Here is a 12,451-nt window from a genome sequence, read left to right on the forward strand (position 1 = left end):
GGTGAAAAAGCACTGCTAAGAGCACAGCAAAATAACATGCAGCTATTGACCTTAGCATTACTTCCCATCTCTGGTTAAAATCTGAGAGGGGAGCAAAAAAAAGGTTATTTAGAGGACATTACCTGCCAGATCTTTACTGGGTGAAATTCAGTAACATAATCTCAATTCGTTATCATACTGGAACATTCATTATTTTGGTTGGCAGTTTATTGTGTTCATTAGTAATGCTAAACTGCTTATCAATGGTACATCAATGAGATGCACATCCAAAGATAAGATTTCAAAAGAAAAGGTGTCTGTTTAACTCAAAGATCACTCCATTTTCCGGACAAAGGGACATGATGCTCCTTAACTTCTGTCACTGGTTGCAAATCCCCCAAGGTTTTTAATTTCTGTTTTCTCTTCAATTTTTAAACAATGCAGTGTTATTAGAAAACTTATTTAGCAAATCTTGCACTTTTAAATACAGTAAGTGATATATATCTGAATTACAAAGTCTGATTTATAAATTAAATTAATTAAATAATAAATTTATTTATTAAAACACTTTCTGTTCTCCCATTGTGCAGCATGCTTTTGCAGTCGGAGTTGTCTAACATATTTTATGACACTCAATCTACCAATACGCCTCTTTTCTGGTTGGTTGCTAGTGACTAGTGGTGTGCCACAGGGACTGGTGTCGGGACCATTTCTTTTCACTTTATATCTCATTGATTTGGATGATGGAATTCATGGTCTGTGGCCAAATTAGAAGATGAGATGAAGATAGATGGAGGGGCAGGTAGTGATGAGGAAGCAAGGCATCTTCAGAAAAACTTAGACAGATTAGGAGAATGGGCAAAGAAGTGGCAGATGAAATGTAGTGTAGGGAAGTGCATGAATAAAAGTGTTGCCTATTTTCTAAATGGGGAGAAAATTCAAAAATCAGAGGTGCAAAGGGACTTGGGAGTCCTCGTGCAGGATTCACTAAAGGTGAATTTGCAGGTTGACTCGGTGGTAAGGAAGGTTAATGCAATGCTAGCATTAATTTCAAGAGGACTAGAATATCAAAGCCAGGATGTAATGCTGTGGCTTTATAAAGACATTAATCAGACCACACTTGGGAGTAGTGTGAGCAGTTTAGGGCCCCAAATCCAAGAATGTATATGCTGACACTGGAGAGGATCCAAAGGAAGTTCGCAAGAATGATCCCAGGAATGACAAAGTTAACATAATAGTGCTTGATGGCTCTGGGCCTGTAGTCACTGTTGTTTAGAAGAATAGATAGTGTGGGGGGAATGTCATTGAAATTTATCTAATATTAAGTGGCCTAGTTAGAGTGGCTGTAGAGAGGATGTTTCCAATAGTGGGAAAGTCTAGGACCAGAGGCCACAGCTTCACAATTAAGGGACGTCCATTTAGAACAGCGAAGAGAAAAGATGAAGTATGGAATAGCCTAATTCTACTCCTATGTCTTATGGCTTTATGGAAAAAAATATTCTTTTACTGAAAATTTGACTCAAAACTTGACTCTTGATGTTAACAAGTTTAATGTTCAAATTCAGATGTTATTTATTGTAGTCAAGATGAGAAATTATGCTGTTTATGCAACAAATTGCCAGGGCATGTGCTGTGTACTTGCAATTGGCATGTCCGTATTTTGCTATTATGTGAATTGTTTTGCATTCCATTTTATTTTTCTAGCATTCGTTAATGCAAAAGGAAGTCCAGTCCAAATTTTAGACAGTTGTTTTTATGCCTAGAGCTATTGAAAGAATTTTTCACTGTGCATAGACTAACTACGTACACTAAAGCTGCAGACAATATTAACATACCACAGACACTGTTACAGGATGGAGCCTGTCCAAGTTATTAGTTTTTATTTAGACTTTTAAACAAACAGAACTTTTATTTCTTGACTTGTTTTGCAGTTCAAATTCTGAAATCCAAATATAAAAATCTGAAGCAAAGATAATGCTTGAACATGCATAAAATATCTTGTTTATTCAGATAGATTCTAACAGGAACCACTCCATCTATCACTCACATTATGATTTTCAAAGCTCTATTCCACCATCCCCCACGTCCCATAATTCTGCTGTGATGCTTTGTGATTTTGAAGGCACTGGACAAATTCAATGTTGTTATTATCCAAGATGGAAAAACTGAGTTATCAAAAACTATATTATGCCATTCCGAGAGCTCAAAGCAGACTACTAAAACAACCATGTGGTTAGTATTTCGAGAAATGATGGATGGTAGCTCTCTTATTTTCTAAAACATAAAACTTACAGAAAGTTACAAACCTTCAAATGATCTCCTTTCAGCCTCATTCAACTGATTAAAGGGTAAGTGGAAAAAGAATCAGGACAAACTGTTTCACAATTATATATATATATATCTGAGGAAGTTAAATTTTTAAAAACTAATAAAAGTAAAGCAGTGAATATAACTTACAGGAACTTAGTAAAATATCCTAAATTGTATAAAGTAACAACTCCACAGGGAGCAAAGTTGAAAGGAGAAAGGCAAAACGTGCTAAATGGGGAAATGATCAGAGTGCATAACAATTCTGAGTACAGGTGAAGACAGTTTTAAGTTTGGCATTTCTATTGTTCAATTTTATTGAATGACTTACAGAGCAATACGGTGCTAACTGAGTAGTACAGTCAATACAGTGATGTGGCAAACAAAAGATGAAGAATAGGCTCAGTTAGAGAAGGGAAACTTGGCAGAAAAATTGTTACATTGTGTGTAAGGGAAGCAAAAACAAACAATGTGAATAAACTGTTGAAATTTATCATTAAAGAAATCACTTACCAATTAGATAAAATGATCTGCAGTTATGTCTTGCCTCAGTGAGGCTGATCCTAGAGTCAAAGCATCCAAAATCACAATTTATTTTACTGGAGAATGCGGAATTGCAGTTGAAAATGCAGGATCAATGCCAAAAACAAGCAGCCCAAATTGTACGTCCTGTATCTTTATTTTCTGAAAAACAGAAACAAAGAGCTCCGTGATAAAGCTTCTTAATATTTTTATAATTATGAAAAATATTTTTTCCATTCAAATTCCAAAAACAATAATACACCAGAAAGCAAGTAAAACTACATTTGCTGGAATCTGAAACAACAACAGAAACACTAGAGGAACTGAGCAGCGTCTGTAGAAAGGGAAAACAGTTCATGCTTCAGTTCAAAACCCCTTGACCAGAACTGAGGACATGCAATTTCTTTCTTCCTCCATTTGGATGAAGATGGCAAGTGTTCATCTCTGGATAGGGAGAAAGGCATGCATAAGGTATTCCTGACATGGTTTCAGAGTACAACATTATTGAAAAAAGACATGTTTACTCTTGTACTGAAATCCTCTTGCAATAAAGGCCAACATACTGTTTGCTTTTCTGATTACTTGCTGAGCTTGTATATTAATTTTCAGCAATCTGTGTACAAGGTCTTATTGAACTCCATTACTTCTCACACTCCTATAATAGATGTGCAACGCCGCATCCATCGTCAGGATCCCTCACCACCCAGGTCATGCTCTCTTCTCATGAGGGTCATTTTGAAGGTGGTAATGAGCCTCAGGAATAACACCACTGGGTTCAGGAACAGTTATTACTCCTCATCCATCAGGATCCTGAACCAGAGGGGTCAGCTTCACTCAACTTCACTTGCCCCGACACTGAACTATTCACAGAACCCAAGTACTTGCTTTCAAGTGCTCTTCATCTCCGGTTTTCAATGTTTATTGCTTATTTATTGTTATTTCTTTATTTCCTCTTTGTTATCTGCCATTTGTTGTATTTTGCACACTGGTTTGTGAAGTCTTTCATTGATTCTATTATGGTTATTGGATTTATTGTGTGTGCCCAAAAAGAAGAAAATGAATCTCAGTGTTGTATATAGAAATATATGTGTGTGCTTTGACAACATTTACTTTGAATTTTTCATACATTTCCTCACATAACTTAACATTTACTACATTGTTCCTTATTCACAAAACCTCTCTGCATTTCTCTCAACACTCAATGCACAATTTGCAGCAGCAGCAAATTTGGAGATATCTCACTCAATGCAAGTCAATGATTAAAACTAAAGAGTTTGGGCCAGCAACAGTCCCCATATTATCTGATCACAGCCCCCCAACCCAGAAGTGACTCATTTATTCCTTCACTGCTTTATGTCCATTAACCAACCCTTAATCCAAGTCAGCATGTTATCCACATACAACACACTCCAATTTACTTAAAGAATAAAAAAAATCTTCCGAATAAATTCCAAATACATCGCATCAACTGGTTCATTCTCATTTATTTATACTGTTAGAGCCTTTTTTAAAAAATCCAGATTTGTCAACATGATTTTTCTTTCATAAATTCATGCCCAATCCCATTCATTTACCAAGTGTCCCATTACCACTTCATTATTAATGGATGCCAGCATAGTTACAAATAAAATTCAACACCCATTACATGTGAAGCTTAACATTTTAATTTGAATAATAAGACAGAAAATAAATTGGAGGACACAATCTTAAACTATTTAGAAGAAAAGAAGGATTTAAGGGTACAAGTTCAAATATCTTGAAAGTGAAAGCCATGTTGAGAAAGTGATACAAAAAAAAATCCTGCACCGGATCTGGGGATTTCAAAATATAGACAATACAAGACAAGAGCATGGCTGTCATTATGAAATTTCATATCACATTGATTTTTGGGCTTTTTAAGCCAGCATATTTTGCACCTCCTTAAATGCCTCTTTAAAAAAAAAGGCAAAGATACCCCCACAATTAAAAACATTGTGGAGGGGCAATTAATACTGCCATTTGCTGTGCCTTGCATCCTTTTCTAAAATTAGGATGGTATGCCACATGCAATCAGTGGTGTTTGCAGGCACCAATTGCTTTTATTATTTCCAGATAGTAGAACATGTACCATAAGTTTAGGGAAGCATTGCCAAGGACGCTGTATCGCATCTTGTAAACAGCCAATTACCTCCAAGTATTAACATGGCAGGGGCAGTGCCAATTAAATGGCTGCTTTGTGCCAAGATTCAAGGGCTATTTGAACAGCAGCTATCCAACAAACTGAAGAATATTTTATAATAGTCCTGATTTGTGCATTGCAGATGGTAGAACGGCTTTCAAAAGTCATCTGTACTTTCAGCCAACCTGCTATTATAGTATTATTATGTAATTGATTCAGTAATGTTTCCAGTTAATGATATTAAGGAAGTGAATGGCGAGAAGATTCATCCAGTGGTGTCACTGGATGTCAAAAGGAAATGATTCTTTCTTGCTCTGATTTTAATTAACTCTTAATCGGAGGAGAGAAAATATCTAGCATTAGAGCTAATCCATGTTGGAATTTTAATTCAAGAATAAGAATTTTTAAAATTGAGTTGCTTGAGGGAAATCAAGATTCCAAAAGGCAAATGCACTATGCGCTCATCCACTAAATAACACAATCTCCATCATTTGATGTTTTACTCAAGCCTTTCAATGTAGGAGAGTGCAACTTCGAAAGGCGACAATGCACTGAAATATCAAAAATGAAAATGAGAATATGTGTGAAGTATGTAAAAATGAGTATCAAGTATAATAAATCAATGTCAAATAAATTAACGGGCAGAAGTAGCTGCCAATCTGACAGATTTTTAGCATTAGTCCTATTTTGACAGAACTTTGTGGATCACTACATAAACTTCGTAACCAATTTGTTTTATCCACTACTTAAAAGACCCCTGTTTTATAGATAGACATTCCAGAAAAAAAAGAGGAAAATCATACATATTTAATCGCATAAATGAACTAAAAGATAAGCAGAAACTATCATAGGGAATTAAAATTTCTGATACTAGCATTATAAATATTTGATTTGTCATTGAAGACATCAGGAGGCAATGCCTCAAGAAGGCAGCAACCATCAATATCAAGGACATGGCCTCTTCAAGTTACTACCATCAGGGAAGTGGTACACAAGCCTGTGGACCCACACTCACTGATTCAGAAATAACTTCTTCCCTTCCGCCATCAGATTTCTGATTGGTCCATAAACACAAGAGAGGAGGTGACAGAAGTGGTGCACGAGAGAACAGAGGTGCGGTGGGTGTGCTGGAATCCGTGCTGGGTTGGGAGCTGACCACTCCAATTGGTGCTGCTCTTCAGTGTTTGCTCCTTGGGAGGATTAGCTGGATTGCCTGTGACTGACCCAGTGAGAGACAAACTGATTTGCTTTTGCCTGCTGAACCAGTGTGAGATGAGGAACTGCTGCATACTTGCTCTTGCAGAAACATGGCTCCAGGACAACATCCCATGCACCATCAATCTTCAAGTCATGCTCCTCAGGGACTTGTGCTAATATTTTTGTGACTATATGTGCTATTGTAATTATGTGCTGTATGCAGTGTGTGACTGTATGTACTGTATTTTGCACTTTGATCCCAGAAAAAGCCTGTACATAGCTATATGAAACATGCGTATAGTTAAATGGCAATAAAACTAGTTGAACCTCATTATTCCCTTTTTTTAAAAAAACATTAATTTTGTAATTTATAGTCATTTTATGACTTTGCCATGTACTACTGCAACAAAACAACAAATTTCACATCATATAATAGTGGTAATAAAATAAAACCTGATGCTGCTGCAGTAATAATAGAATTGATTTTGAAAGGAATTTGCATTCATATTTGATTCCAAGAGAAGCTAAACAGCTAAAACAGACAAAAAAAAATCATTAAGCCAGATCTTTTCAAGCAAGTGACTGGAAATTTTATTTTTAAAATATTAATAATTAACATTTTAAGTTTAATGATGAATCAACAGGTTATTATGCTGGTTTAGCAGACTGTGGACTGCATTTCTACTTAAAATCTAACAATTCTGATCTTATTTCAGCAAAGTACTGAAGCTTGTTTCACTCTACAATTAAAACAGTCCTTGGCAGATTCAATCTAAATTCAACTATTTAGCAGGACTTAAATATCTCCTAGTCTGCCTCCTTGACACTTACAGGATGTATGGCCAATTATAAATCATCTCACTGTTAAGTCGTTGTTTAGGCCATATTCATATTATAAGAATGGTGTTTTCCTTAAAAAAGGAATATCACAATGCACTTGTCTAAAAACAAAAGGCAAGAAAAAATTCATCTCAACTTTATTTAATTACTTTTTCTATCATTAATTCACTGGATGAATTTTATACACACTAGTTTGCGAATTCTGCTAAGGTGACATTCCGTTAGCTGTTACGGCCATAATACGAGGGTTGTCTGTATTCAAAATATTTTAAATGAGCAAGAGGGAGAGCAGTAGAAACAAGTCAATTGAGAAATGGTGCAGTATTAGCTATCTTATAATCATATGAAAGCTTTTTATAAAGTTGGAGTTTACCAAAAGAATTGAGATGTTATTGGATTTTACAATTATTTCAAACTATGCACACTATAGACATCACAGACCAGTGAAAGGGCTGTTCAATGCTATACAAGAAAATGTTAAAATGTCACCAATTATAAAATGCCCTGGTGAGACTACACCTGAAATACTATGAAAACTTCGGTCTCCTAACCAAAAAGCATATTTTTGCCATAAAGGAATCGCGGCAAAATGCATCAGGCAAGTTACTGGGATGACGAGGACTGTTTCATGATTAGATCAGGAATACCAAGCCTCTATTCCCACAAGTTCAAGAGGACTGAAAGGTAACCCTGTCAAAATAAAGTATTATTAAAACTGATCAGCAGCATTGACTCTGGTGAAGAAGTTTCCCTGACTGAAGATTTAGAACAAGAAGCTCAAAATAAGATGTAAAAACAGAAAGGAGAACAAACTACTTCAATAAAAGGGCGGTGAATTATTTTGTAATACTTTTTCACAACAGGCTGTGGAGGCGTAGCCATTGATTACTTGTTAAACAATTTATTTTGAGACTAAAATATGTGGATATTAGAAGAAACAAGAATAGAGCAGGAAAAAAATAAGAGTACTCTACGGAGGAAGAATAACCGTGATCTTGTTTAATTGCAGAGCTACCTCAAGTGGCTAAATTTCTTTTTCTGCCTCCAATTTAATTTTTTAAAATAAGAATAAAATCAAAACATTGTTCTGAAATGGCAATTAAACAACTAAACTCTGGAATCTTTTTCTTCTATACAGGTGAGGGATATCAATCCAACTCCTACATCGCACACATAAATGAAATTCACTTAAGAATATACACGTGCTTAAACATCTGTCCTAGTCCTATTTAACCTTTGTCACCTTTCACTGAAAATGCAAATGCTGTTCCACAGAATAGCAGAGTTGTTTAAAAGTAATAAAAGTAATTATTTTTTAAAAGCATTTGTATTTCCAGGAAAAGTTTCAAAGTTAGAGTAATGCAAATTTTGTCTTAGCTATACAACTTATTATCATACATTAGTAACCAATTTTGATTACAGATTTTCATAAAAACACTTCTCAAATTCTTAACACTGGTTATGAAAATCCATTAACCAGATGGAGAAAAAAAGTTCCAGTGGCACCTCTTCAGATCAAGTTCCAAACTATTTAGAAGCCATGTCTAACATATGGACAAAAGCCAGTAAGAGACTTGATATCATTCCTTAAATTTCACTTGAGATTTGATTATCTCTGCAACCAAAAACTAGAATTCATGCATAATTAGTCATTGAAGATCCCTAATTACATCAGTTTCTTTGAAGATCATAGAGAGACATACAAGTAAAAAATGAACTGTAATTTGTTTTCAAAATTTTCAATAATCACCAAAACGATTGTCACTGCTGAAACTATTATTCACTCCATGGGCATGTTACCAAGGTTAAGTTTAAGATATTTCAGTAATTTTTTTAAAACACTTCTCTTGCTGAATTCAATATTTTGGCAGATATCTACATCAATAATTAGTTCTTTTATCAAAAAAGCTCACCCATGGATCCTCACCCTTGCATTTTTTCTCTTTAATTCAATTCCCTTGAACAAAATTACTATTGAAACTGTACCCACTAACTCGTCAGTGTTTCATGACCTCAACACTTGCTAAGAGATTTGCCACATGTCAGTTGTGTTTATTTTTGCAAATCAGTTTAAATCTGTACCTGTTGGCCATAAACAGCAAATCAAAACCCTCTAAACCACTCATCATTTTTAGACAAGCCTGTCAAATCTCCCTTTTGCCATTCTTTCCCCCCACAAGGAGAAAAAATCTTCAGCTTCTCCATTTTAGCTACATAACAGAAATCTCTTTACTCTGGAACTACTACAGTAGATGCTCCCTCCCCCTCAAGAAAAAAGCGTGCTCATGTGCTGATGAAGCCAAAAAATGAACATGAAATTCCTAAAATCGCTTCGTTCTTCTGTTTTCTGCCTCCATTGTATCTGTTCTTCAGAGATGCTTTTCCCTTCACCAAAAACATCTTATCCACCTATCAAATTTCTAAAGGGGCCATTCCCTGATTCACTTTTTCAGTTTTATCAACACCCATTTCCTTTCTGGCACACCTATATAGAAGATGCAAAAGTTGCTCTTCTCACCACTACAGAGACCTTCTATTAAGTACTGAACTGTACATCAGAAAACCTCAAGCATGCTGCTTGATAGTTCTGCAGAACATCTCCATTCAGTTCCCAAAGGTGACGATGAGCTTCTAGATGCTTGTCACTTCCATTCTCATCCCATGTTGACCTGTCTGTCTTTGCCCTTCTCACTGCTCAATCATAACATAGCATGCTTGAAAAGGAACAATGGTCCAACGTTGTCTGATTACAGGTAGTCAACATGACTTTGAAAGCCTGATTGAATTCTTTGAAGGTGTGACAAAGCATTTTGATGAAAGTAGAGCAGGGGGTGTGACATATATGGATTTTGATGAGGCACTTAATTTGTTTCCCCGTGTATAGATTCAGAACTGGATTGCCCAGAGAAAGCAGAGGGTGTAGATAGAGTGTATTATACCTAAAATTCGGTGGCTAATGGTACTCCGCAGGGATCTGCTCTAGGACCCCTCGCTCATTGGGATTTTTAGAAATAATTTAAATGAGGAAGTGCAAGGGTGGGTTAGTAAGTTTGCACAAAGGTTAGGGGAGTTATGGATAGTACGGCTAATTACAGCCCTTAGTGCTCAATGAATTCAGCAAGTTCAAATCACCTGCCTTTCAAGTTAATGTCAGAAATTATCAGTTTTGCTTAATCATCAACTTGTAATATTAACTCAGTTTTTTTAAACGTTTTCAATCTCACAGTTTCAGTTTTATTTTTGTTTTCTCTCCTCATTAATGTCCTATTTACATCCTCTCCAGAGAGATCAACAGCAATTAGCAAGTCTTCACCACCCACTCCTGGTCTGCAAACAACACTACAATCTCCACCACATCACAGACATTCCCCTTTAACACTCCACCTCCCTCCCTTCTCTGCAATGTAAAACACACTTGTTTTATGGCATGCTGCCAATCGGTCAGTGACCTAAAATGATAACTGTAAAAGGATCTAGTACTTTGCCGGCGTACATGACAAATAAACTCTTCTCGGGCTTCCAGCCGGGTACAGATTTCAATTACAACCAATGTTTCCATGGCAAACTCCACCATCTTCATCAAGGACAATGCTCAGGCAAATTGCAGCTTATGCGTTCAAAGAGGACCTGGGACTCAGGTCGGCTGGAGTTTACAGGATTCCCTGTGAATGCGGAGCAGCGCATATCGGCCAGAAGGGATGCACAGTGGAAACCCGCATCAAGGTGCACAGGAAGTGCATCCACTTGGGTTACCTAGAGAAATAAGTGGTAGCAGAACATTGCATTTACAATGGCCATAGGATTGACTTCGACAGCACAAAACTATTAAGCTTCGCAAATGGATTTTGGGACCACCAGGTAGAGGATGCCACTGAAATGAAACTAGAAGAAAAGAATTTTAACAAGGTCTCACTCTAAGAATTGGAATTTGATTGTAAACAAGGTGGAAAAGCAGAAACCCGATTGGATAAGAACTACCCAATCAGGAGGGATGGATGACAGGGGTTTAGACACGCCTGGGCATCACCCCTGAAGAAATGGTGGAGTTTGTCATCAAAATATCAGTTATAATCAATTACCTGTACCCGGCTGGAAGCCCAAGAAGTGTTTATTCATAAAATGTTAACTGTTTCTCTCTTCCCCCCATGATTCTGGTTGATCTGCTGAATATTTTTATATTTTATATTTTTTCTTTTAGTGTTTTATATTGGTTTGCTTTTTGTATTCTATACCTTAATTTAATAAGCCCAGAATGATTGACATTTGTTTCTACAAGTTTTTTTTCCTTGTTACTATCACTGATTTCAAATCTGCTACTTTAATAGCAACCATAAACTATTTTCTGCTCTAACTCAGACTATGAGTTTGCAGATGATAACTCCATAGTGGGCTGCATCAAATACAACAATGAGTCAGAATAACAGGGAGGAGATAGAGATCTTAGAAACGTGGTGTCATGATAACAACCTTTCCCTATTTGTCAGCAAAACACAAAAACTGGTCATTAACTTCAGGAAGCTGGGGAAGGGGAAAGTAATGCAAATGCTCCTCCCTTCACCGTTGGTGCTGAGCTTGAGAGTTTCAAGTTCCTAGAAGTGAGCATCACCATTGCCTTTATTGGTCATTAACAGAAAACACTATGACCAAGAAGATAGTGCCAGCGAACAACACGACCAAGGGCAACATCCTCCGGATGTTTCCTGAAACTCTTTCTTTCACACCTTTTTCTTTCAAACGTGGTTCTGTTACCATTGCAGCCTGTGAGTCACATTTTGGTGGTTTGTTTTATCACTCTGCTGTCTCCAAGGGTGTTTCAAGTGAAGCATGTGGCCTTGAGGCCAAGAAGCCTGGAGACAGGGCTCAAGCCCATGCTCAACTCCATTTCTCACCAATCTCAGCACTGAGGCAACTGCGGAACGAGAATGAGTGTTCAAAGCCGTCCATGAACCTCTTGCTTGCTGATGCCAGAGGAAGGCGTCTGCGTGTGACGGTCACTCAGTCGCTGCACTTGAAGGAAGGTTCCTGCATTCAAATGGCCACTCTCTCCCCCTTCAATGCTATTGGTGGATGGTGCCAGAGTCCTGGGTCTTGGACAAGGTTTAATCGATGCAGTGTTTGGATTGAACTCTGTAGATCACATTATGATGCCTTCCTGGTGGCTCGTTTTTTTTTTAAAGTCGCTATTTTAGATGAGTTTGAATTGGGACAGACTGCAGATCACGAGCACCAAGCTGAACTGAATATGCCTGGACTTTTTCAAATTTGTGTTTTACATTCTGAGATTTTTGCTCTTTTTTTGCACAATTTTTTTTTGTGTGCGGGGATGTTTGATGTTTATTCTTTGAACTGCTTCAATAGTTTTTTTTTGTTTCATGGTTGTCTGTGGGGAAAACAAATCTCAGGGTTGTATAATGCATACATACTTTAACAATAAATGTAATTTGTATC

General features: G+C 36.8%; 1 protein-coding gene across 7 annotated transcripts in view; it reads right to left on the reverse strand.

Annotated features, from left to right (window-relative positions):
- Nucleotides 1-12,451, reverse strand: part of LOC132377797 (ERC protein 2) — a 782,782-nt gene that overhangs the window by 764,204 nt on the left and 6,127 nt on the right. For all 7 annotated transcript variants that reach the window (XM_059944157.1, XM_059944160.1, XM_059944156.1 and 4 more), the window contains exon 3: nucleotides 2,800-2,970. The gene's annotated coding sequence lies outside the window, so the exon portion shown is untranslated. The remainder of the gene's footprint in view (nucleotides 1-2,799; nucleotides 2,971-12,451) is intronic.

Source organism: Hypanus sabinus, chromosome 19 (assembly GCF_030144855.1).
Source record: "Hypanus sabinus isolate sHypSab1 chromosome 19, sHypSab1.hap1, whole genome shotgun sequence".
Lineage (NCBI taxonomy): Eukaryota > Metazoa > Chordata > Chondrichthyes > Myliobatiformes > Dasyatidae > Hypanus > Hypanus sabinus.